The 26375-nt window shown below is 42.5% G+C and overlaps 3 long non-coding RNA genes across 4 annotated transcripts in view; 2 read left to right on the plus strand and 1 right to left on the minus strand.

The window, feature by feature from the left end:
• LOC133499569 (uncharacterized) overlaps positions 1-25895 on the minus strand; it is a 33445-nt gene extending 7550 nt beyond the window's left edge. Inside the window, exons 1-2 of the long non-coding RNA XR_009794695.1 lie at positions 25767-25895; positions 25660-25674 (exon numbers count right to left, since the gene is read on the minus strand). This is a non-coding gene — a long non-coding RNA (uncharacterized LOC133499569). The remainder of the gene's footprint in view (positions 1-25659; positions 25675-25766) is intronic.
• Positions 1965-24409, plus strand: LOC133499568 (uncharacterized). Of its 2 annotated transcripts, XR_009794694.1 has the most exons (4): positions 1965-2017; positions 2156-2387; positions 23339-23401; positions 23732-24409. It is a non-coding gene; the product is annotated as an uncharacterized LOC133499568 (long non-coding RNA). The 2 variants fall into 2 exon arrangements; XR_009794693.1 differs by having other exon boundaries at positions 1976-2387.
• Positions 3356-7091, plus strand: LOC133499918 (uncharacterized). Its single transcript, XR_009794778.1, has 2 exons — positions 3356-3475; positions 3850-7091. It is a non-coding gene; the product is annotated as an uncharacterized LOC133499918 (long non-coding RNA).
• Positions 25896-26375: the final 480 nt, after the last annotated feature.

Raw genomic sequence — 26375 nt, forward strand, 5'->3', positions numbered from 1 at the left:
GTGTTGAGGATGGAACTGCCAGGCAAAAGAGCAAGAGGAAGACCAGAGAAAAGGTTGGTGGGATGTTGTGAGGGAGGACCTGAGGAGAGTGGTTGTTCGAGAGGAAGATGCACGAGATAGACTTAGATGGAAAAAGATGACACGCTGTGGCGACCCTAACAGGACAGGCCGAAAGGAAAAGAAGAAAAAGAATCTGTGACCCTGAACAGAAGAAGTGGTGTGGAGAACTGATGGATGGATAGATGAAATACTATTATAGAGTACATTGCTTTAACTCCCCCAACCTCTTTATCTTGTTTCTGCTTTTATCCTTGGTCTCTCACCTGTTCCCCTAGCCCAACCCAACACACTGAGTTTTTTTTCATGAGAGGCAGTTTTTCCTTATCTCTGTCACCAAGTGCTTACCTATAATATGTGTGTTTGTTTTTTGAGTACAGTCTGAAGAGCATGTTGCCATACCTACATCAGTGTAAAATGCCTTGAGAAAGCATCTAAGAATTGATAATTATAGGTCCACTTACCTTGATTATTCTTAAATATGGTAAACAAAATATTGGCTAAATGTACACAATGCAGATTGTTTTAAAATAACTCAAATTAGGGCATTCTCAGTGTTTTTCATCAAAGCACTTGACACAAATAATAAAATAATCCAATAACACAATCATGAATCCTAAAACAGTGCATTCAAAATACACCATTGCTTCTTTTACATTCATATTTCTCAGACATGTTTAACCCCTTTCCCCTCAATAGCATGTTTGAAGTAAAGCTGTTAGCAAGTGTAACAAACACCATATGCTAAGTCATTTGAAGTTTAATCTCTGTGTCACCTGTCACCAAAGCTCTTCTCCCCATAATTCTTAGCGCTAACATTTCAAAATTGATGGAGTGACACGGTTGGATCCAAGTTCAATTTTCCAGTAGAGTCTGGAATTCTATTCACAGTCATCTAGCGAAATTCTCTGTGAAAATTCTCATGCTTTCAGGTTATTTCCTTCTGAGGACACTGAATCAATTGTAATTGGACTGTTCTGCTTATCTTTGAAGATATTTCGCTCTCATCCAAGCTGGGATAAAGAGAATGATTCTACAAACTGTGTGTCCCATCTATTACTCATGTCTAATGGGCGCAGTAAATTAATAAATACTTTAAATGAAAATAAATCGCTTGGCATAGGAGTTAGTTTGGTAACGTGTAACATGAGCTAACGAGCTGAATAACGGTTAGTCACTTAAGTCATACGAATGTTCCAAGTAGGCGAATGTTATTTCCAGCGACTGTTCCGAGTCTGTGAATGTTCCAGAAACATCCAAAAGATGAAAGGAAGAAGGCAGTGTGGAATCTGTGTACTTATGCACTTGTCTGAAAGCAGTGGTGGTAGTAAGAAGCTCCGTCGAAAGCCATCCTGATCCTTAAATAGGCACTTCTCAAATGTTCCAGAAATCCACTTTTGACGTCGTAATCGAGTCCCCTTCTCTCAGAACGTAAACAAAAGATCTGTGTCATAACTTTATAAAGTACATAAGTAATAAAGTATGTAAGAAATAAAAAATAATGCACAAATTTTTCCCAAAACATGTTCAAAAAGTTAATATAGCGCATTATAATTAGGTATGGATGAAAAATAAAAAATACAATCACGTTGTTTGTTGTATGTGGATACATGAGGTGATAAAAAAAGTATACAAATATATTTTGATATGATATTCGATGTCTTATGTTATATATTTATATTTATTATAGTAATGTGCGCCCCCAACCTGAGCTCTCTGACATCCTCGGGGAGCTTGCATTTTATGATAATTGGCGTAGCATGTTTGTTGCTACTGCATCAAAGATCAGAAACGACTGACCGAGATTTTTGTTTAATCCTAAACTAAGACAAAAAATGTTGACCACAACGGCTAGTTGTGCAGCTCCTTTTAAGAGAAATGTGTCCACACTCCGGCCGGTGACGCCGCCAACCCGGAAGTAGCGCGGCAGTCTGAAACAACGATCGCTCAATGGCTTCAGGTGGGTATCAAAACAACGTGAGATCAAACTATGTAGTACGAGTTTCATGGGCACAAACGGGAGATGAAATGCTCGCTTTTTTAAAATGTACCCATTTTGCTGGTTTGTATTTAGTTTGAGCTCACGTTGTTTTCATAGCCACCTGACAACATAGTGAAAGCTGCCTCAGATTGGAGCTGAATGAAGGGTGAGAGGCTGCGGTGCAGATCCAAAACTCTTGGAATTAAAAAAAATGTTTCCTCACAAACGCCATGGCTGGCACACAAGATGACATGCAGTGGGAGCAAGATGTGATGTTCATGATGCAATGCAGGAGGGATCCGAACTGGACCAAGTCATCAATGATGAGTCCGACAGTGATGCACCAAAGGTAGCTACGATGGATATTTTTCGGATTGGAGATGAGTAAGACACTTCTTTTGAAGTCTTGGCCAAAGGTGTGTATTGTAGTGGATAAACTCCACGATGAAAAAACGTTTCATGCACAAATATTTAATGCAAAAAAATATTTAAGTTAAACAGTGTTAAATAGTTTAAGACTGTATTATCAACACTATTAATAAAATGTTATACCATCATTCAGCATTTATTTTAGTTGGTTGAGGGATTCTGTTCTGACAATTACCTGGACCAGGACAAGTGTGTCCTCTGGCCTGTCCTGAGATTATACTCCCACTACATCAGCACATGGACAATTATTATTATTAATGATTGTTGTACATATTTTTGAAAAACAATACAAGTACAAACCTAACAAAATATAAATACAGAAAATTCCCAATATTTTGACAATATGGGTAACAGCAAATTGGTGGTGGGCATTGTATATTGGCAGAAGAGTTTTCCTGCTTTTTTTAGGTCAACTTTGGGGGTGCACATTGTACTTCAGGACGCATTACACTCAAGAAATTATGGTAACTAAAATAAAAATATAGGCACAGATAACACTCTCCCCTTAAGGAGAAGAAAGTTACAAAGAAACTTCCTGTTGCAATATAACCCAGCAACACTTCAACATGTTGAAACAGAAAATACAGAAACGGAAACAGAAAAATACAATGCTATACAGATGAAGTATCAAACACTGACATCATTTTTACACTCTGGAAAGCGCATCAGCACAAACATTGTCTTGATCTTTAATGTGCTTGATCCAAAGATTGAATCCTTCTGTTCTGCCCTGCAAGATGTCATGGATTATTCTTCTGTTTTGCAAATTTTATGATCATTTTCGCTGTGAATCAGTTACATTAGTACACAGCCTCGTTAATTTAATGCTTTCGTGGAATTGTACATATATATGACCTCTGGGTGGCAGCACTCATTTAGTCATGCCTAGTACATTTACAGAGAAGACCCAAACTTCCTTTGCGTACCAAGCAGCAACCAAATGCGCATGAAGTTCATCGTCGTGTTGTCCATCATTTCATGTATGCTAGCCTTCGGAAAGCGTTGCTTGTAAGTTTGTTGTGATGCACTGGTCCAATCTTTGATGTTTATATTGGTGTGTGTTGTATGAGAATGCAAATATGTTCACTTTGATATCGTGCATTGGCGAGCTAATTGTGTACTCTTTGTTCATTGTATGTCAGATGTCAGGCAGTTTAGTAGTTTAGTTTAGTTTAATAGTTGTTTCGCTATTTGTGTGGATTTTTGTTATTGTTTTGTTGTTTCAGGTATTGCTATTGTAATATCTGTTCATAAGTGGATAGGATTTTACATTAGTTAACACTGATAGTTTAAGTTGGTATTTTAATACATTGTATTGATGTACAGCACAGGTTGAATGGACAACTCACTAAGTGCTGTATATTTCTTGTCACTGTTTACAGTTTCACTCTGCTTCAATTGTTCAATAAAGGAGCTATAGAGCGCTCATCTCCTGGCTCTTGAACAGAGTTTGACTGGGTGCTAATTCTGCGTTCTACACTGAGAACGTTAACACATAGAAAGAAAAGTACACTGAAAAGCCACAAATCAGTGGGCACAGCAATTCATCATGTATGAAGATAAACTGATGACAGCAGACACCAAGAGATATGAAGATGAGGAGATGTTACTGCAAGAGAAAAGCTCTCAGTCATCAGCATCAAAGTCGTCTGCCAACAGTGCAGCTGCCAAAGCCAGAGCCTTAGCTGAGGCTGCTTTGGCTAAGGTAGCTTTTGTTAAGAAGGAACTTCAAATCAAAAAAGAGAAAGCAAGACTGGACATGGAGAAGGCTATACTGCAGGCCAGCCTCGAAGCCTTAGAGATCGAAAAGGAGGCTGGTGCAGCTCTTGCGTAGACTACATCTTTATAGGCTGCAGCTAATAGCTCTCATCCCTCATGACCAAGATCCTCAGAGTCACCACACACAGTCAGAGACAGAACAGGGGAGTATGTGAAAAAACAGAATCAGGTAATCACCCATTCCACTTCCCCTTTCCTGCACAGCACTACAGCTGGTGTCACAATAAATGTTACGGGACAGCCATCACCAATGAAATTCGACATCCCGGAGAGGAGCCATTCACAAAATAATGATCAGGCTATTCCACCTACAACATATGGACAGACACATTACAGCTACCACCCAGCAGCAACAGATCCACCTGTTCCCCAAACTCAGGTAAGACTATCAGTCCAAAAGCAGTTTCCCAAAAGGTAACCATCTTCCTCAGTCAGACACTCAGTTCATCCAGACCATCCTCCTGAGCAGAGCTCACAACATCTGTATCAGACTGAGACTAGCCACATTGCTGACTTCACCAAATATGTAGCCCGGAGAAAGCTAGTAACCACTAGGATTACCAAGTATGATGACCAACCGGAAAAGTTCATGGCATGGGAGTCCTCTTTCCTTCATGCCATTCATGGCCTCGATCTTACAGGCAAGACGAGAAACAATCCCAGTTTCATTCTGTCAAGCAGTAGTTGTGGTTCAACCGAAAGGTTTACATTAAGACAGGATCCCGGAAAGACCAGAATAACAGCCCACAAGACAGATGTTTCTTCACCAACTGAGGAGAAGTCTACCTGCAGAGCAGAGGCAGAGAGGCGGGAGAGTGACCTTGACAAGTTCTGTCCCATCCACAAGAAGCCCCGTCCTCTAACAAAATGTAGAGTCTTCAGGTCAAAGCCACAGACAGACTGCAAAGTATTCCTGCAAGAACACAAGAGGTGTTGCAAGTGCTTTTCTGCAACTCACAGAGTGAGAGACTGTCATGTGGTTCTGAAGTGCAAGTCCTGAAGTCCCTAATGAGGACCTGTGCTGCCATCAAAGAGATGACTGGAAGGAAAGCAGTCGGATTCGCGATCGAAGCAGTGGTGGTGAGTGTTTTGACCTTCCACCTCTCATTGAATGTAATGAGATAATGAGCAACAGGTCAGAAATCGCAACACCAGAGGTTGCCCTTCTGCAAACCCACTTAAAGTCTGTAGCATCTTACCTCCCAAAGTTAGATCCTGATGCTGAAATCTTACCGTTGTTGGGAAGAGACATGATTAGAGTACATAAGGTGAGACAAACGGTAAATGGCCCCAACAACACACCTTTTGCTCAGAGCCTAGATCTACGCTGGGTAATCATTGGAGAAGTATGCATTGACAATGCCCAAAGTCCGACAAGAGTCAAGGTCTACAAGACAAATATCCTTTAGAACGGACGGTTGTCAAATCTCACTCCTTGCCAGAATTGCATCAACGTTAAAGAGAGTGCAAGCTATGGCAGGGAGTCAGAACTTGGAATCTTTCCCCGTGTGCTCAAACGCATTCCCTTGAAAGAGAGGATAATTGACGGCGGGGGTCTACTGTTTATCCTCACACGCCCAAACACTCCCATGTACCAGCTGAGGACAAACTTGATCACACTGTTTTCAAAAAGACAGAGAATGACAACATGTGTGCCATGTCATTGGAGGATGAGGTCTTTCTCGAAGTCATGCAGAAGACTCCTACAAAGATGAACAAAGCAGCTCGGTTGGCCCTCTGTCTTAAAGAAGACACCCAGACCACAGGTAACCACCCTCCACACTCAAAAGCAAGGTCTAACAGCTCCACCACGTGACTTCACAGAAAAAGATCTCTTCAAGTCTCAGTGGAAACAAGTGCAAGCGCTTGCTAATGAGTTTTGGGCCCGCTGTAGGGAAAAGTATCTCAGCACTCTTCAATCGAGGCGCCAATGGCTTATAGCACATTGAAACCTGCAGAGAGGAGACATCATGCTTCTGAAGGATAACCAGCTCCCTCGTAACGAGTGGCCGATGGGACTGGTCACCTCAATCTTCCCAAGCAGTGATGGTAAGGTTGGGAACATAGAGGTCAGGATAACCACTCTGGACACTGTCAAGACATTCCTCCTACCTGTGTCTGAGGTCATCCTACTTCTTCCCAATGAGAACTAAGGATCATTAGAAAATGACAATGCAAGTAGAGGAGTGACATTTGCACAATGTCAGGTGGGAAGTGTTCTGCCCTGCCAGATGTCATGCAGTATTCTTCTGTTTTGCATATTTTATGATAATTTTTACTGTTAATCAGTTAAATTTGTACACAGCCTTGTTAATTTAATGCTTTAGTGTAATTCTGACTTCTGAGTGGCAGCACTCATTCATTGGTTCCTAGTACATTTACAGGGAAGATCCAAACTTCCTTTGTGTACCAAGCAGCAACCGAACGCACATGAAGTTCATCGTCATATTGTCCATTTTCGTGTATGCTAGCCTTCAGAAAGCATTGGCTGTAAGTTTGTTGTGATGCACTAAGCCCAATCTTTGATGTTCATGTTGGTGTGTTGTATGGGAATGCAAATATGTTCACTTTGATTTTGTGCATAGCCTAGCTAATTAGCTACTCTTTGTTCATTGTATGTCAGATGTCAGGCTGGCTGTTTAGCTATTAGTGTGGATTTTTATGTTAACCTACCTATCGTAATATCTGTCTATAGGATTTTCAATTGGTTAACACTGTTAGTTTAGGTTGGTATTTTGATACATTTTATTGATGTACAGTACAGGCTGAATGGACGTGCTGTATATTTCTTGTCACTGTTTACAGTTTCACTCTGCTTCAATTGTTCAATAAAGCAGCTACAGAACGCTCATCTCCTGGCTCTTGAACAGAGTTTGGTTGGCTGCTAATTCTACACTGAGCACGTTAGCACATAGAAAAAAACAGTACGCCTTGCAAACTAAAACTCCACCTTATAAGTCTGATTTTTGTTCTTCATTTTGTGAAGAAAAAAGTCAAGGGATTGTGATCAGTAAAGACTTCAATCAGAAATGTTGTATTACCCAAGTACACTTCAAAATGCTGCAAAGCTATCAAAAGTCCCAGAGTTTCTTATTCAATGCTAGAATAATTTCTTTGGTGTTTATCAAACTTTTTGGAAAAGTAACAGACTGGATGATCAAGACCCAAGTCATCCTCTTTCATCAAGACACCCCCTGCACCTACATCATTTGCATCAATTTGCAATTGAAATGCTTTCTCAAAGTTTGGTGCCTGTAACATCGGAGAATTCATGAGTGTGGTTTTTACTTTCTGTTCATCCAAATAAGCCCAGAGATCCGAATGAGTACACTGCTTAAAATCATCCATCAAAACTAACTGCTTCAAACCCTCAAAATCTGAGATCCCCTATGAACTACACCACCTCTAAAACAAAGTTTCCTTTTCCCTAGAAAACCCTACAACACTCTCATTGTCCCTTTTATGAGTGTTTCTAAATATCTGACGGTCCACTTTGGGCACTAACTCATAGGCTTTCAGAAGGGTCTTTTTGACAAAAACATAATCAGAACTCTGCTCGACAGAAAGAGCAAAATATGCATCCCGAGTGTTTCCCTTGAAGACTGTTTGCAATAGCCTAGTCCATGACTCTTTAGGCTACTTGAGGTTTTTGGCAACTTTCTCAAAGTGGAGAAAGTACTTATCAACTTCTTTCTCATTGAAAGTAGGGACCATTCAAGCTTCTCGCGATCCACCAGCAGCGGCTGTGGGGGGTGGGCTGTTGCACGCGCGGATCCCCGTCGATAGTAACTGGGAAGTGTTACACATATATATCCATCCATCCATTTTCTTGGCCGCACGACGGTTGAAGGTGTGCTGGAGCCTATCCCATCTGTCAACGGCCAGGAGGCAAGTTTGCACACACGCAGACACGGGGAGAACATGCAAACTACACACACGGAAGTCCAGGATTGAACAGCTGCACCTCATAACGTATGTTGTTGCTTTACTGTACCAGCACGAGAGGCTCTAACTTAGTGCCTAATAACCAGTCATGATTAAATGCATGTAAATTTCCCCGCTGATGAATGAGCCTGTGACAGCCACAGCTTTATCCTGTCAGGTTGATCCCACGGGAGGTTAAAGAAGGAAAAATTTGGGTACGTTTTCTCAGTTTTGGTGCAGAAAAAGTTGGCATTTTGGCTTCGCTAGAACGAATGGTCTGTAATGCTAAGCACCGGCAACGTCAGGGGCGGAGTCAAGGATGCTTCTTCTGCGTTTGGCTCTGAAACCTGGCACATATCCAGATTTTGCTTGGATTTCAAATATGTTCTTTATTTTCAATTTTTATCTTCAATTTACGTCCAAGATATTTGTCATAATATTACTTCACATTGGAGGGTTTATTGTACATATGAATTTTGGGGAGAGTCTTCCTTTAATATCAATCTAATGTTCATTCAGGGAAAAGGCACAACATATTTTTCTAACTTTGAAAGAGCAGAAAGGCTGAGAGGGAGATTACCACTAGCAATGGTTATTTGCACATGCTTCCTTAGCAATAGCGCAACCTGCCTTCATTCTTCACCGTCACAGCCTCCCTTCATTGTTCTCTATCCACCTCACAGTAATGGTTAGTGAAACATCTTTTAGTTTTTTCATATGAATTATCAACACCCATCCATTTTTGGAGTCGCTTATTATCACGAGGGTCACAGGAATGCTGAAGCCAAACTGGTCATGGTAAATTTGTACTTTTAACGGTGAAATCCGACTCAAGTTGAAATTCGAGTTAAGTTGCCAGTGTACGAATGGATCTTAGTCATAGACCGAGGACTCGCTATATAGGATACCAAGCCCCCCTGATACGGGCTGTTCGATCCCCGTACAACCGGTGTGAGAGTTTGTTCTGCATTGCCGGCAATAAGTCGGACTCGTTTCCAGTGAGAGTTGGTTTCCGCCAAGGCTGCCCTTTGTGACGATTTTGTTTATAACTTTTTTTGGACAGAATTTCTATGTGCAGCCAAGGCGTAGAGGGCGTCCTGTTTGGTGGCCTCAGCATGGCATCCCTGCTCTTTGCAGATGATGTGGTTCTGTTGGCTTTATCAAACCGTGATCTCCAATGCTCATTGGAGTAGTTTGCAGCAGAGTGTGAAGTGGCTGGGATGAGAACCAGCACCTCCAAATCTAAGACCATGGCCCTCAATTGGAAAAGGGTGGTGTGCCCTCTTCGGGGCGGGAGTGATATCCTGGCCCAAAGGGAGGAGTTCAATTATCTTGGGGTCTTGCTCACAAGTGAGGGAAGAATGGAGCGGGAGATCAACATGCCAATCAGCGCAGCATCTGTAGTGATGCAGATTTTGTATCGGTCCATTGTGGTAAAGACTGAGCTCAGTCGAAAGGCAAAGCTCTCAATGTACCAGTCAATCTACGTTCCTATTCTCAGCTATGGTCACTAGCCGTGGGTCGTGACCGAAAGAACAAGATTCCAGATACATGCGGCTGAAATGAGTTTCCTCTGCAGGGTGTCCGAGCTCTCCCTAAATTGAATAAGCAGCATAACAACCTAGATGCAATTGTTATGTCACTTGTCACAGAGAAAGCATTTAATAAAGCTAACTTTGCTTTTCTGTTTGCAATTCATACCAAATAGAGATGCATTCATACATCGAATAGCAACATGATACAAGTTGCCAAAGTGACATTCACCACAAACAAAATTATTTCACAAACATTTAGATTACAAAGAGGAACCAGACAAGGTTATCCACAGTCACCTATGCTATTTGAAATATTCAAGTCTGATACAAGTTGCCAAAGTGACAATCACCACAAACAAAATTATTTCACAAACTTTTAAATTACAAAGAGGAACCAGACAAGGTTATCCACAGTCACCTATGCTATTTGAAATATTCATGTCTTCTGGAAGGGGGAGGTTGTATCACAGGCCACTCACAGTGAGATGAACCATGTGAAACCAACTTTCCTTCACTTCCTATGTGGTGGAGGAGATTTTCTACCTCGTACATGGGAGGAAACAGGACTGAATAAGAAGGTTAACAACAAACTTCCAAAAGATCCAAGTTTAAAACTGCAGAACGGATTTGCTCCACTATCGAAGGATTCTGGATCCCCCAAAGCAGCAAGTCAACGACTAAAAACCTTGTAAAAAGCAAAAGGCCACAGGGAACGCTGAAGGCTGGCCCTGAGACACTGATTGTGGGTGACTGTGCTGTAAATGGGATGTGTGGTAAGAACACAAAGGTTCACTGCTTTCATCGGGATATGGTTAATGATTTGAAGGAGAGAATTCTTAAAATTTCAGGTGAATATCCCACTCTGACAAACATCGCTCTGCATACAGGGTCAAACGATCTCTCCAAGCAACAATCTGAGGTTGTAAAATTAGACTATTTGGAGTATTAAACAGTGAGATCGCTGAATCCACCTGTTTTCATCAGTGGATCGGAACCACTGTCAGAGGAGGAGAGGAAAGATGAAGTAGGTCGTTGGCACTGAATAAATTGCATTTATCCTCGTGTGCTGACTTATGATCATGCTACCGTGAGAACGCTAAGCAGGTTTGGCCCTAGTTAGTACTTGGATGGGAGACAGCCTGGGAATACCAGGAGCTGAAAGCTTCTCTCCCCGGCGAAAATACACATGGGTTGCGTTAAGAAGGGCATCCGGCATAAAACTGTGCCAAACAAATATGCGGTCATCAGAGATGACACGCTGTGGCAAACCCTAACGCGACAAGTCGAAAGGAGAAGAAGGAAAAGATCTGCATGTGCTGACCATTCAGCACTATCAATCTTGTCAAGTGGATGGAACGTCATTTTTCAAGCACAAGTTATCTTATCAAGATTAAAATATATGTTCAACTGTAGCATAAATTGCACATCTTGTTCAATCCTTTTACCAAAAAATATAACTATTTATTAATTAAAGTCTGCGAATTTTGATCTAGTTTCCCGTACCTGACTAAAGCCACACACACCCTTTCGTGATGCATACCTCTGACATCATAATGAGGCGACTTGTGTTTGTGTCATGGCTTTATTGCTCGCAGCACTGCTTGTTGACGCCGATGAAAAACCGGTTTGTTTCGATAATTTCTCAGTAATTGTAAGCTAAAATCAATCCATAACAATGGTGAAGAAGTGTGTGGTTCAGTTTTGTCGCAATTTGAATTATTCTGGTCACTTCTTCTTCTCTTCCTTTCGGCTTGTCCCATTAGGGGTCGCCACAGCGTGTCATCTTTTTCCATCTTAGCCTATCTTCTGCATCTTCCTCTCTAACCCCAACTGCCCTCATGTCTTCCCTCACTACATCCATAAACCTTCTTTTTGGTCTTCCTCTCGCTCTTTTGCCTGGCAGCTCCATCCTCAGCACCCTTCCACCAATATACTGACTCTCTCGCCTCTGAACATGTCCGAACCATCGAAGTCTGCTCTCTCGAATCTTATCTCCAAAACATCCAACAAATGAGCTCATTTCTAATTTTATCCAACCTGCTCACTGCGAGCGAGAACCTCAACATCTTCATTTCTGCCACCTCCAGTTCTGCTTCCTGTTGTTTCTTCAGTGCCACGGTCTCTAATCCGTACATCATGGGCGGCCTCACCACTGTTTTGTAAACTTTGCCCTTTGTCCTAGCAGAGACTCTTCTGTCACATAACACACCAGAAACCTTCCGCCAGCTGTTCCAACCTGCTTGGAACCTGTTCTTCACTTCCTAACCACACTCACCACTGATCTGGAATGTTGACCCCAAGTATTTTAACTCCAATCTCACTATCTCTTCTCCCTGGAGCCTCACTCTTTCCCGTCCACCCCTCTCATTCACGCACATATATTCTATTGTACTTCGGCTAATCTTCATTCATCTCCTTTCCAGTGCATGCCTCCATGTTCCTCCACCTGCTCCCTGGTTTCATTGCATATCACAATATCATCTGCGAACATCATGGTCCAAGGGAATTCAAGTCTAACCTCATCTGTTAGCCTATCCATTACCAAAGCAAACAGGAAGGGGTTCAGAGCTGATCTCTGAGGCAGTCCCACCTCCACCTTAAATTCTTCTGTCACACCTATGGCACACCTCACCATTGTTCTGCTGCCATCATACATGTCCTCGACTATTCTAACATATTTTTCTGCCACACCAGAATTACGTATCCAGTACCACAGTTCCTCTCTTGATACTCTGTCATAGGCTTTCTCTAGATCCAAAAAGATAAAATGAAGCTCCTTCTGACCTTCTCTGGACTTTTCCAAGAGCATCCTCAAGGCAAATAATGCATTTGTGAAACCATACTATTGCTCGCCGATACTAACTTCTGTCCTGAGTCTAGCCTCCACTAACTATTTCCCATAACTTCATTTGTTTCCCCATCAACTTTATTCCTCTATAGTTCCCACAACTCTGAACATCGCCTTTGTTTTTAAAAATGGGAACTAACACACTTTTCCTCCATTCTTCAGGCATCTTCTCGCCCGCTAGTATTCTATTGGATAAGTTGGTCAAAAACTCCACAGCGACTTCTCACCATTGTTCTGCTGCCATCATACATGTCCTGTACTATTCTAACATATTTCTCTGCCACACCAGACTTACGCATGCAGTACCACAGTTCCTCTCTTGGTACTCTGTCATAGGCTTTCTCTAGATCCACAAAGACACAATGTAGCTCCTTCTGACCTTCTCTGTACTTTTCCACGAGCATCCTCAAGGCAAATAATGCATCTGTGGTACTCTTTCTAGGCATGAAACCATACTGTTGCTCGCAGATACTTACTTCTGTCCTGAGTCTAGCCTCCACTACTCTTTCCCATCACTTCATTGTGTGGCTCATCAACTTTATTCCTCTATAATTCCCACAGCTCTGAACATCTCCTTTGTTCTTAAAAATGGGAATGAGAACACTTTTCGCCCCCTAGTATTTTGTTGAATAAGTTGGTCAAAAACTCCACAGCCATCTCTCCAAATTGCTTCCATACCTCTACCGGTATGTCATCAGGACCAAATGACTTTCCATTTTTCATCCTTTGTAGTTCCTTTCTAACTTCCCCCTTATTAATTATTGTCACATTCTGGTCCTTCACACTTGCCTCTTCTACACTTCCTTCTCTCTCATTTTCCTCATTCATCAAGTATTCTTTCCATCTATTTAGCACATTACTGTCACCAGTCAACACATTTCCATCGCTATTCTTAATCACCCTGCTGCACATCCTTCCCATCTATATCCCTCCGTCTGGCCATCCTGTAGAGATCCCTTTCTCCTTCTTGCGTGTCCAACCTGGTGTACATGTCATCATATGCCACTTCTACCTTGCGCTAGGTCACATCTCATTGGATTACTTTCACCTCTCCTCAGTCCTCTCAGTGTCCCACTTCTTTGCTAATCTCTTTCCTTGTATGACCTTGGCTGTAGTAGTCCAGTCTTCCCGGACCTCTTCCTGTCCATCAAGAGCCTGTGTCACCTCTTTCCGAAAGGCCGCACAACATTCTTCCTTTCCCAGCTTCCACCACATGGTTCTCTGCTCTACCTTTGTCTTAATCTTCCTACCCACCACCACAGTCTTCCTGCACGCCACCACCCTATGCTGTCGAGTTACACTCTTCCCTACCACTACCTTAAACTCATTAACCTCTTCAAATTACATCGTCTGCACGAAATATAATCCACCTGCGTACGTCTACCTCTGCTTTTGTAAGTTACTCTATGTTGCTGCCTCTTGTGGAGAAAAGTGTTCACTGCAGCTATTTCCATCATTTTTGCAAAGTCCACCACCATCTGTCCTTCAAAGTTCCTTTCCTGGATGCCGTATTTACCCATCACTTCTTCATCGCCTCTGTTTCCTTCACCAACATGTCCATTACAATCTGCATAAATCACAACTCTCTCGATGTCTGGGATTTTCAGAACTACTTCATCTAGTTCCTTCCAGAATTTCTCAAAGACTCAAGGTCACATCCTACCTGTGGGGCATAGATGCTAATCACAATATACATAACACCCTCAATTTCAAATTTCAGCCTCATCACTTGATCTGATACTCTTTTCACCGCCTCGACATTGTTAACCAGGTCTTCCATTAAAATAACCCCTACTCAATTTCTTTTCTCATCTACTCCATGCTAAAATAATGTAAACCCTTTTCCTAAACTTCTCGTCTTATTACCTTTCCACCTGCTCTCTTGGATGCACAATATATCAGCCTTTGTCCTAATCATCATGTCAACCAAGTCCCGAGTTTGTCCTGTCATAGTTCAAACATGCAATGTCCCTACACTCAGTTGTGGGCTCTGTGGATTCTTCTTTTCCTTCTGCCAATAAATCCGGTTTCCTCCTCTTCTTTGTCTTCGACCCACAGTCGCTGAATTTCCACCGACGCCCTGCAGGTTAATGGTGCCGGGGGCTGGCGTTGTTCACCCGGGCCATGACCGATCTAGTATGGGATTCTTTCGATGAACGCTCATATTTGTTTGGCACAGTTTTTCGCTGGATGCCCTTCCTGATGCAATCCTCTGCATTTATCCCGGCTTGAGAATGGCCTACAGATTGCACTGGCTTGTGCCCCAATGTACGAAGCAAGAGCTGATTGAAATGAATTGTGCTCTCAAGGAGAACCGTTTTTTCCTTATCAAAAATAATTTTTGCACCATGAAATTGATTGAAATAAACCTGTGCTTTACCTATAGATTTTTTCTCATTTTATAAACTTTGAACCTTACTTTTCTACATTAATTATAGATGTTGCATGAAGCATCTTCTGCACAAGAGGTTGACATCGAATCAGCAGATGCTGAGTCTCCATCTTTGGTCCATTCCAAAAGTTGCCACACTGAAGAAGTGCCTGTTCATGAGAAAGGAACACATATCTTTCCGACAGCAGATAGCATACTGCAACATGTATTTCAACCTCAGGTGGCCTCAAGGGCATGAACATATTGATAAACAATGCAAGCATACAGTTCCATAAAAATGCTATTATTTGAGTTCTGTGGTGTATGTTTACCACATATACAAACATGTGCATCTACACAAAGACAAAACAAAAGAATTCAGAATGTAGACCATTTTAAATCCTGTGTACTCTTACTTTTATAACTTTCAGTATCAAATTTAGCAGTTTTGCTCATGACATCTTGAGAAAATTGTGACTAAAATGGGGATGGACAGTTCTGGGTACTGTCTCATTATGGCTCTCAGAAGATGTCCCAAGATTTTTACCACATGAAATATATTTCTGGTGAAGCAAGTTATGACCAACTGTTTCTCTCAAATTACATGACATCAAATTACGTGACAACTTTTCCAACAGATTTCATTCATTAAAATCCTTATTTGTGAAAATATACCAACTTGGACCCCTCCTCGAGCCCTTACCTAATTGTGGTGGAGGGGTTTGTGTGTCCCGATGATCCTCGGAGCTAGGTTGCTTTTGGCTTCATGTCCATGGTAGGGTCACCCATGGCAAAAAGGTCCTAGGTGAGTGACTAGAATGCGGGGTGCAAAAATGTAATTTTGGTCTGCCTTGCCAAGACCCGAGTCACCAGGGGCCCCCTCTGGAGCCAGGTCTCGAGGTGGAACTCTAAGGCAAGCGCCTGGTGGCTGGGCCTGCACCCATGGGGATCGGCCGGGCACAGCCCGAAAGGGTAACATGGGCTCACCACCTGTGAGAGGGGCCATAGGGGTCGGGTGCAATGTGAGTCGGGTTGTGTCCAAGAGTGGGGACCTTGATGAGCCGATCCCCAGCTACAGAAACTAGCACGAGGGACATCATCTCTTTGTCAGGGAAGGAGCCCGAATTGGTTCTAGAGGTCGAGAAGTTCTGACTAGATATAGTCTGACTCGCCACTACACACTGCTTGGGCGTTGGCATCACTCCTCTTGAGATGGGTTGGACTCTGTTCCACTTTGGAGTTGCCCACGGTGAGAGACGCCGAGCAGGTGTGGGTATAGTTATTGTCCCCCAGCTCGCACCTGTTTGTCGGGGTTTAGCCCGGTGGATGAGAGGGTAGCGTCCTTTCGCCTTCAGGTAGGGGGATGGGTCCTGACTGTTGTTTCTGCCTATGCACCAAACAGCAGTTCAGAGTACCTACCCTGCTGGGGGACTTCAATGCCCACATAGGGTGACAGTGAGACTTGGGAGGGCGTGATTAGGAATAACCCCCCCCCCCACTCTCCACCCCCACCCCACCCCCCAGATCAGAACTCGAGTGCTGCTCTGTTGCTGGACCTCTGTGCTCATCACGGCTTGTCCATAATGAACAACATGTGCAGGTATAAGGGTGTCTACATGTCAACCCGGCACCACGACACCCTAGGTCGCAGTTAGATGATCAACTTCGTCATGACCGCATGTCTTGGACACTCGGGTGAAGAAATTCTGTTCATTTACGTTTATTGTTGCGCAACTATTTGACGAGAACAGTGCCTGACAAGCAAAAGGCATCGTGTGGGACGGAGGAGGAGGAAAACTTTGACAGTCGAAGGAAACATACGTACAAACTTATGCACACACAACTTAATTCCACTAAAGTTTCTGAGGGCCCATGGTGAAGAAAGATGAATAAACACAAACAAAATTGTTTTAATTTTATCAATGTGCGTTAACTTGTGACAGCTTGTTGCAGCACTAGCATAATTTGGTGATAGTCGAGTGTCCAAAGGAATCAAAAAGGATCATGGGTAAAGAATGACATCTCTCCTAGTCAATGGGATGCCAGGAAGATACCACAGCGATAGCAGGACAGCAGCTCTATCGCATCACACAAACAAACATATGGAAGGTTTACATTCGATGGAATTTGGGGAATCCTGTGATTATTTTTTTCCTTTCATATCCTGAATTTCCTTCGTAAATAGAGACAATATTTTTTCAAGGAGGCATTTCGCAACCTGAATTTTTCGTTACTAGAGACATTTATAAGTAGAGGTAGCACTTTTGTTGGTGATTTTAACATCCATGTGGACAACCCTTAGGACAAAGGGACTAAAGACCTGCGTAACACTCTGGACAACTTTGAGCTGACTCATCATTAAACAAGGCACATTCTAGACTTACTGATCTCGAAGGGTCTGAGCATTTTAAAGGGTTACCTTGTCCAATGTGGGCCTATCTGATTATTCTGATATTTTCTTTGAGAGAAGAATTTCAGTGCACACAAATGTCTCAACAGCAGTAATCACAACTGTGTTAAACTGAAAACAACAGAAAGATCTTTAATCTGCTTTTTTGTATAACACCTGCCCTGTCAAGGGGTTCAACCAATGAGTTCGTCAGTAGTTTCAATACTAAAATTTTGATGTTATGGACACAATTGCTCTCATTAAGATGAAGGTTATCTCTACAAGGAAGAAGTCTCCATGGCAAAATTCTACACTGGCAAAAAATGGAGACTGTTGGATAGCTGAACGCAGATGGAGGAAAGCAAATCTCAAAGTTCAATATGACATCTATTAAGAAAAACTCCACTCTTATCATTCACACATTGGGATGACATGCAGAACAAAGAACAAACAAACTCATAAGAACAAAGAACAAGCGACATCAAGTTAATAGGAATGATTCCTTATAATTGTCACAGACATGTAAGATGCAGTCTTCTTCATTTAGAACAATATATTACTCAAACAACTGGAGAACTGGGGAGGACTTTCTAGAACTGTGCTAAAATGGTTCATAACATACATGGAGAGGAGGAAGTACTTTGTGTCAATCAGTAATGTTACCTCTCAGCAGACAAGAATGACTGGTGGAGTTCCCCAAGGTTCCATTCTGGGACCTCTGTGAAACATCGACATGCAGCCACTTGCACAGTTTATAAAGACAAAATGAGTTACCATAGCTATGCAGATGACACACAGATACAGTATGTATTACAATGCCACCAGGAGACTGTTGCCCTGTACAGGCTCTTTGTCAATGCATTGATGAGTTTATTGACTGGAAGTTCCCCAACTTTCTCCAGCTAAACAAAAACAAATCTGAGGTTATTACTTTTGGAGCCCAATAGAAGCAATTACAGGTCACCACAGAGCTTCAATCTATATGCCTTAGAACATCGAACCAGGCCAGAAATTGTGGTTTATTGATGGAGCCAGACCTAAATTTGGAAAAACACATTAAAGCAGTGGTCTCAAACTGGCGGCCTTTGGGCCATTTGTGGCCCGCGAGATATCTTGTGACCCCCACCTTAATATGAAAGTTTAATGTTAGTGGAGTCCTCAAGTTTACATGAATGGAACTTTTACAGTGTTGTGTGCAAAGCCAACCAATATGGATCTCGGGCACGTGCAAGCAGAGAAATATTTTTCTGAGTAGAAATTACAGCAATGTTGCCACGTAGCATTTTACTAGTAGTTTTTACACAACCCGTTGAAATAAATTTCTTTATCTTTTTTCATTCATTCATTTTCCGACCCGCTTACCAGGGTCACAGTGGAGCTGCCGCCAATCCCCGGTATCATCACACAAGATGTGAGGCACACTCTAAACTGGTTGCCAGCCAATCGCAGGGCACACACAGACAGACAACAGTCGCACTCACAATCATACCGAAAGCCAAATTAGAGTTCCTAATTAATGCATGTTTTTGGGGATGTGGGAGGACACCGGAATGCCCGGAGAAAACCCACACAGGCAAGGGGAGAACATGCAAACTCCACACAGGTGGGGCTGGGATTTGAATCCCGGACCTCAAAATTGTCAGGCCAACGGTCGAACCGGTTGGTCCACTGTACTGCTTCCTAGTTTATCTTCTATCTAAAAAGAAAAGGTGTTTGAGAACATTGAATTTTTTTTTAATTTCTAATTGAAATTGGCCGATGCTGCAGCCCAGCCTCAGCCGGACGGTGCCCCCAGCGGCCCTGAGGTAAATTGAGTTTGAGACCCCTGCATTAAAGCAACACAAAGTCATCCTACCATCATCTTAAGAATATGTCAAGGTTAAAAAATTTGATGTCTCAGCAGCACCTGGAAAAACTTAATCCATGCAATAATTTTTAGTAGGCTGAATTGTTCGAACAGCATCTTTGCAGGTGTCCCTAAAAATTCCGTTCAACAACTTCAGTTAATTCAGATCTCTATTTCTTGAGTCCGCACTAAGACCAAAAGAGTGGACCACATCAGTTTAGCTCTGAGGTCATTCCACTGACTGCCTGTCCATCAGAGGAAAGACTTTAAAGTTCTGATGCTGGTCTGTAAGCTCTGAATGGTCAAGGACCAAAATACCTCAGTGACCTCCTGACCCAGTATGAACCCTCCAGACTCCTCAGGTCATATGGACCCAAAAACAACAATTTTCTTCTCATCAGCCTAAAAAATGTTTCTCCATTTTTCTTTAAGCCAGTTGATGTGTTTTTTGGCAAATTGTCGCTTCTTTTGCACATGCCTTTTTTTTTTAACAGGGGGACTTTTTAGGGGATTCTTGTGAATAGATGAGCTTCACACAGACATCTTCTCACTGTCACAGTACTTACAGGTAACTCCAGACTGTCTTTGATCATCCTGGAGCTGATCATTGACAGAGCCGTTGCCATTCTGGTTATTCTGTGATCCATTTTGATGGTGTTCTTCTGTTTTCTGTGTTTTCTCTGGTTTTGCTCTCCATTTTAAGCCATTTGAGATCATTTTACCAAAACAGCCCATTTTTTTGCACCTCTTTATCAGGTTTGTTCTCTCCAATCAAACTTTTAATCAAAGTACACCATTCTTCTGAACAATGTATTGAACAACCCATTCTCCTTAGGCTTTCAAGGAGAAATGCATGTTCAACAGGTCCAGGTTTTATCCTCAAATTGGGACAACCTAATTCACACCTGTTTTTTTACAAAATTGATGGCCGCAGTGAATGAATGCCACACTCCCATTTTTTTTTAAACACACCACTTTCAACATACTGCCCAATTGCAGAGCCTGAAGAGTGTGGATATCATGAATGCTGGATCTTGTTGGTGTTTTGACCTACTGAACCTACTTGTAACCTTTTTCACTTCGAGTCCAATTAATTGTCCAAATGTCTAATTAATGTTGCATGTTTTGGATCCAACTTGCTGCCATTTTTATTATTATTATTAGTAGTTGTAGTAGTAGTAGTAGGAGGAGGAGGAGGAGGAGGAGGAGTAGTAGTAGGAGGAGTAGTAGTAGTAGGTAGAGTGAGAAGGTCGGTGATTTAGAAGGTGCTCAGTGTCGAGCTGCTGCTCCTCCGCATTGAGAGGAGCCAGATGCGGTGGCTTTGGCATCTGATCCGGATGCCTACAGGACGCCGCCCTGGTGAGGTGTTCCGGGCCTGTCCCACCGGAAAGAGACCCCGGGCATGACCCAGGACACGCTGGAGAGGCTATGTCCCTCGGCTGGCCTGGGAACGCCTCGGGATCCTCCAGAAGAGCTGGAAGAAGCGGCTAAAGAAAGGGAAGTCTGGGTATCCCTGCTGAAGCTATTTCCCCGTGACCCCACCCGGAGAAGCAGTAGAAAATGGATGGATGGGTTTTATTATTATTATTATTACTATTATTATTGTTATTATTATTATTATTGGGCGGCATGGGGGCTCAGCTAGACAGCGTTGGCCTCACAGTTCTGAGCTCCCAGGTTCAATCCTCGTCCTGCTTGTGTGGAGTTTGCATGTTATCGGCGTACTTGCATTGGTTTTCTCCAGGCATTCCAATGTCCTCCCACCTACTAACAACATGGATTTTTGGAGCTTCAAAATCAGAGGCGCCAAACAAATTTTTTGCCATTATGACTGTGAAACCATAAAAATATTTAATAAAAAAATACAAATGTTTCATTTGATCAACATCATATTCCATCTACCATCTGCAGCCCCTTGGGCAGCACAATATTGTGCTACCTTTGGCTGGTCCCAAGCCCGAAAAAATGCAGAGGATTGTGTCAGGAAATGTATCCGGCGTAAAAGTTTGCCAAACATATATGAGCGGTCATCATTCCATAACGGTTAGATCGTGGCCCGGGCTTCCTATGCTCGTCCCCGGAAATTTTAATCTGCAAGGTGTAGGTAGAACTACTGATCATGTAGGTTGAAGATGAAAAAGAGGAGGAAAGCTACTTAGTCGGCAGAGGAAGAAGATGAATGCACAGACCATACAGCTGTTTGTGGGAACTTTGAATGTTGGGACTATGACAGGAAAAGTTCAGGAGTTACTTGACACGATGATTATGAGAAAGGTTGATATATTGTGCAGCCGAGAGAGCAAGTGGAAAGGGAGTAAGGCTAGACGTTTAGGTGCAGGGTTTAAATTAGTAGATGGGAAGAGAAATTGAGTAGGGGTTGTTTTAAAAGAAGAGCTGGCAAAGAATGTCTTGGAGGTGAAAAGAGTATCAGATGATGTGATGATGATGATGAAACTTGAAATTGAGGGTATTAACTATAATGTGATTAGCGGCTATGCCCCACAGGTAGGATGTGACCTCGAGTTGAAAGAGAAATTCTGGAAGGAACGAGACGAAGTTGTCCTGAGCGTTCCAGACAGAGAGAGAGTTGTGATTGATGCAGATTTCAATGGACATGTTGGCGAAGGAAACAGGGGAGATGAAGAAGTGATGGGTAAGTATGGCATTCCACAAAGAAACTTTGAGGGGCCAATGGGGGTGGACTTTGCAAAAAGGATGGAATTGGCAGTGGTGAACACTGATTTCCATAGGAGACAGGAACATAGAGTGACCTGCAAAAGCAGAGGTAGAAGCACACAGGTGCATAATATTTTGTGCAGACAATGTAATCTGAAGGACGTTACCGACTTTAAGATAGGGGTGGGAGAGTGTGTGGCTCGACAGCATAGGATGGTGGTGTGTAGGATGACTTTGGTAGTGGGTAGGAAGATTAAGATGACAAAGGTAGAGCAGAGAATCAGGCTCAGAATCAGAATCAATGAAAAATTTGAGAAAGAAAGAATGTTGTGTGGCCTTTCGGAAAGAGGCGAGACAGGCTCGAGATGGACAGGAGGAGACTGGAATAATACAGCCAAGGTACTCAGAGAGTCAAGCAGGAGAGTACTTGGGATGCCTTCTGGTAGGAAAGGGGAGAAGGAGACTTGGTGGTGGAACCCCAAAATACAGGAAGTCATCCAAGGAAAGAGATTAGTGAAGAAGTGGGACACGGAGAGGCGAAAGGAATACATTGAGATGCGTCTTAGGGCAAAGATAGAGATGACAAAGGCTGACCTAGAGGCATATGACATGTAGACTAGGTTGGATACGAAAGAATGAGAAAAGGATCTCTACATGTTGACCAGACAGAGGGACAGAGATGGGAAGGATGTGCAGCAAGTAAAGGTGATTAAGGATAGCAATGGAAATATGTTGACTGGTGCAACTAGTGTGCTACATAGATGGAAAGAGTATTTTGAGAAGCTAATGAATGAAGAAAATGGGAGAGAAGGTAGAGTAGAAGAGGCAAGCATGAATGCACAGTTTTTTGCCGGATGCCTTTCATGATGAATCCCCCTACATTTATCTGCGCTTGGGACCGGCCTACAGATTGCACTAGCTTGTGCCCCCATCGGGCTGTATTCTCCATCCCACTCATTCATGCACGTACTGTATATACTGTTTTACTTTGGCTAATCTTCACTCCTCTCCTTCCACGTGCTTGCCTTTCCAACTGTTCCGCACCTACTCCCTGCTTTCATTGCAAATCACAATGTCATCTGTAAACATTATGATCCAAGGGGATTCCAGTCCAACCTCATCAGTCTAAACACTAACACCTATGATATACTGCTCTGCTGCACTATACAATTCTAACACATTTCTCCTCCACACCAGACCTCCGCATGCAGTACCACAGTTCCCCTGTTGGTACTCTTTCTTTGTCTAGATTCACAAAAAAGATACCTTTTCTGTACTTTTCCATTAACATCCTCAAGGCAAAAAATGCATCTGTGTTATTCTTTCTTGGCATGACACATACTGTTGCTCACAAATACTGCTGTCCTGAACCTAGCCTCCACTACTCTTTCCATAACTTCATTATGTGGGTCCTCAGCTTGATTCCTCTATAGTTCCCATAGCTCTGCACAATGCTTATATTCTTAAAAATCGTGACTGATATACATTTCCTCCATTCCCCAGGCATCTTCTCACCAGCAAGAAGTCCAAGAATATAATGACAGCATACAGATAAAAATAACTAAGGTGTGGCTTCAGAACAACTCTGTGACACTTGTATTAGCTCAAAAGCGTGCTTCTACTAAATACTGAGCAAAGGGTCTGAAGGCTTATGGTTATATGATATTTAAATTTGTTTTTTTTTTACAATTCTGCAACTATTTAAACAATTCAATTTTCCCCATCACTATGTGGTGTGATGTATACATTGAATGAAAAAATTGGACTTGAATGATTTTAGCAAGTGGCTTCAATTTCACAAAGAGTGAAAAATTTAAAGTGTGTGAATACTGTACATACCCATTGTATTTATGCAAAAAGCATCCATCCATTTTCTAAACCGTTTGTCCTCACCAGGGTCATGTACGTGTTGGCGCCTATCTCAGCTGACTGGACAAGAGTCAGGAACTCCTAAACTGGTCGCCAGGCAATCACAAAGCACAAGCACACAAAGACAACCCTTCACAGTCATAGTCCCACCTACGGGCAATTATATTCACAATGTTTCTTCCTGCATTATGTGTTTCAGGGGGATCAAATCTTATTCCGTTCAGTGACCATTCAGCGTAGTGGAAACTTCATTGTTGATAAACTCAAGGCATGAAATTGGCTATCAAACTATGGCCACAACTCTAAAACAAATTAAATCTAAATAAAATAAAATACACATTCCTTGTCGGCCACCACACACGACTTTTCGCACCAAGGCAATGGCGACAGAACGGCATTTAACTCATTCATTATATTCAATACGTCCAATTGACCAACAAATTATGCCCACAACTCGAAAATATACATCTTCCCAAAGTGTAATGTTTATTATGTTATTTGGTCTATGTGTCTTGCTGTTTGCCGCCACCCTGTGAATTATTCCCAGTCGGAACGCGGTTAGAAAAGACGCCATAAATCCGGCAAAGCAGTGTTATGGCAACCACCCTCGCAATTGTTGCGGGAGCGAGGACGAAAGGATTAGGAAAATGTATCCACGGGGAACGATCACACGCCGTGGCCGCATATGAGGCACACTCGCCCCCCTCGTCGACACGCATGTTGTACATCTGAATTTCAATAAAGGGAAATATGTCCAAGATGCGCGGTTCAGAATCATTCTGCCGACTTAGAGGCAGCTTTTCTGCAGCCCGTGAAAGCGTGTGATAAATTCGGTTTTAGGAGTTTTGAGAGAAGGAAGTAGCCTCTGTGTATTTGACAGCTGAAAGTTCCGGAGTCAGGATTTTGAGAGCAGTAAGTGACACGCCCATGGCCTCAGAAAACCCAAAGAATGTCTCAATTCTTGACAATTTTGAAGCCTCATTTCACACACTTTGTCGTTTTTTTAATGTCCATTCATTCATTGTCTTATTAACAAGATTTTTTTTCTTCGATGTGTCAAGATGACATGACTTTCGTTTCTTACCATCTATTTTCGGGTCTTTAAATAATCCTGTAAAACAATATTCGATGCTTTGTATAGGCCTATTGTATTTGTATGGCTTGGCAGCAATCCGGCCGTTCTATCTCTCACTAGTTTAAACCCTGAAAATATATTTTTAGCGTGAGTGAAAACTTTTGTGCATTGAAGATGGCTGGAATCTGTGACATTGGTCGATGCTTTCAGTTCACTCAGGTTTCGCTGCTTGGTGTGCAGCAGCCTCAACGGGAGTATCACGCGATTTGAAATACTCTAGTCTTTGTCACTGGTCAGGCTTCAGATTATTGTGAAAGGATGTGCTGAATACAATAAAATACAATTGAATACCATAAATAAACAAATAAATTAAGTGAAGCAAATTATACAATAAGGGCAGCATGGTGGATCAGCCGGTAAAGTATTGGCCTCACAGTTCTGAGGTGTCGGGTTCAATCCTGGACCCGCCTGTGTAGAGTTTGCATGTTTTCCCCGTGCCTCTGGTTTCCTCCCACATTATAAAAATATGCAACATTAATTGGACACTCTAAAATACCCCGAGGTGTGATTGTGAGTGCGGCTGTTTATCTCATTGTGACCTGCAATTGGCTGGAAACCAGTTCAGGGTGTACCCCGCCTCCTGCCTGTTGACAGCTGGGATGGGGTCCAGCACTCGCAGAGACCCTCGTGAGGATAAGTTGCAAAGAAAATGGATGGATGGGTGGATCGAATTATACAATTTGAGTGCATCCGTAAATTTAGAACTGTGCCTCACTGACAAAGCCTTTAGTCCCAGCCCAGCCCACCCAGTAAAATTTGCCTAGAATCACCACTGGTGACATTTACACAGACATTAAATAGTGTTAAAAATTTCACTTACAAAGTCGCCTGTCCACTTTAAAAAAAATATTTTGGCGAGTGGCACATACAATCCATGAAAATCATGTAAAATCTACATAATTATTTTCCATTGGTAGAGTAGCTTACCCTAGAAATTTGGGTAAATTTTACCTTCACTATCGATTTTACACCAGAAAGAAGTGTTCCCGTGGAAGAAAAAAAAAAACATCTCAAAGTAACCGTACTACAACATGTATCACCTGACTCACAAATGACCCACAAAATGGCTGGCGTGTCATCCACTCCATCCATGCATCCATTTTCTGAGCCGCTTATCCTCACTAGGGTTGCCTGAGTGCGGGAGCCAATCCCAGCTGTCATCGGGCAGGAGGCGGGGTACACCCTAAACTGGTTTCCAGCCAATCGCAGGTCACATGAAGACAGACAGGAGTTCAACTCGCAATTACACCTATGGGCAATTCAGAGTGTCTAATTAATGGATGTTTTGGGGATCTGCGAAGAAACTGCAGTGCCGGGAGAAAACCCACGCAGAGACGGGGAGAACATTGAAACTCCACAGGCGATGCCCAAATTTGGTTCCATGAAATAACTATAGATTGAGAGAACATGTATGTTGAGGAACTGAACACAGAGAACCCTCAACTCTACCTAACTCAGGTGCTGTGGATGAGATTTAATTAGAAATGTGTGCTAACCCTTGTTCACATTTTGTATGTAATTTCTCGCAATTGAATT

The sequence above is a fragment of the Syngnathoides biaculeatus genome, chromosome 4 (assembly GCF_019802595.1).
Source record: "Syngnathoides biaculeatus isolate LvHL_M chromosome 4, ASM1980259v1, whole genome shotgun sequence".
In the NCBI taxonomy this organism is placed as follows: Eukaryota; Metazoa; Chordata; class Actinopteri; order Syngnathiformes; family Syngnathidae; genus Syngnathoides; species Syngnathoides biaculeatus.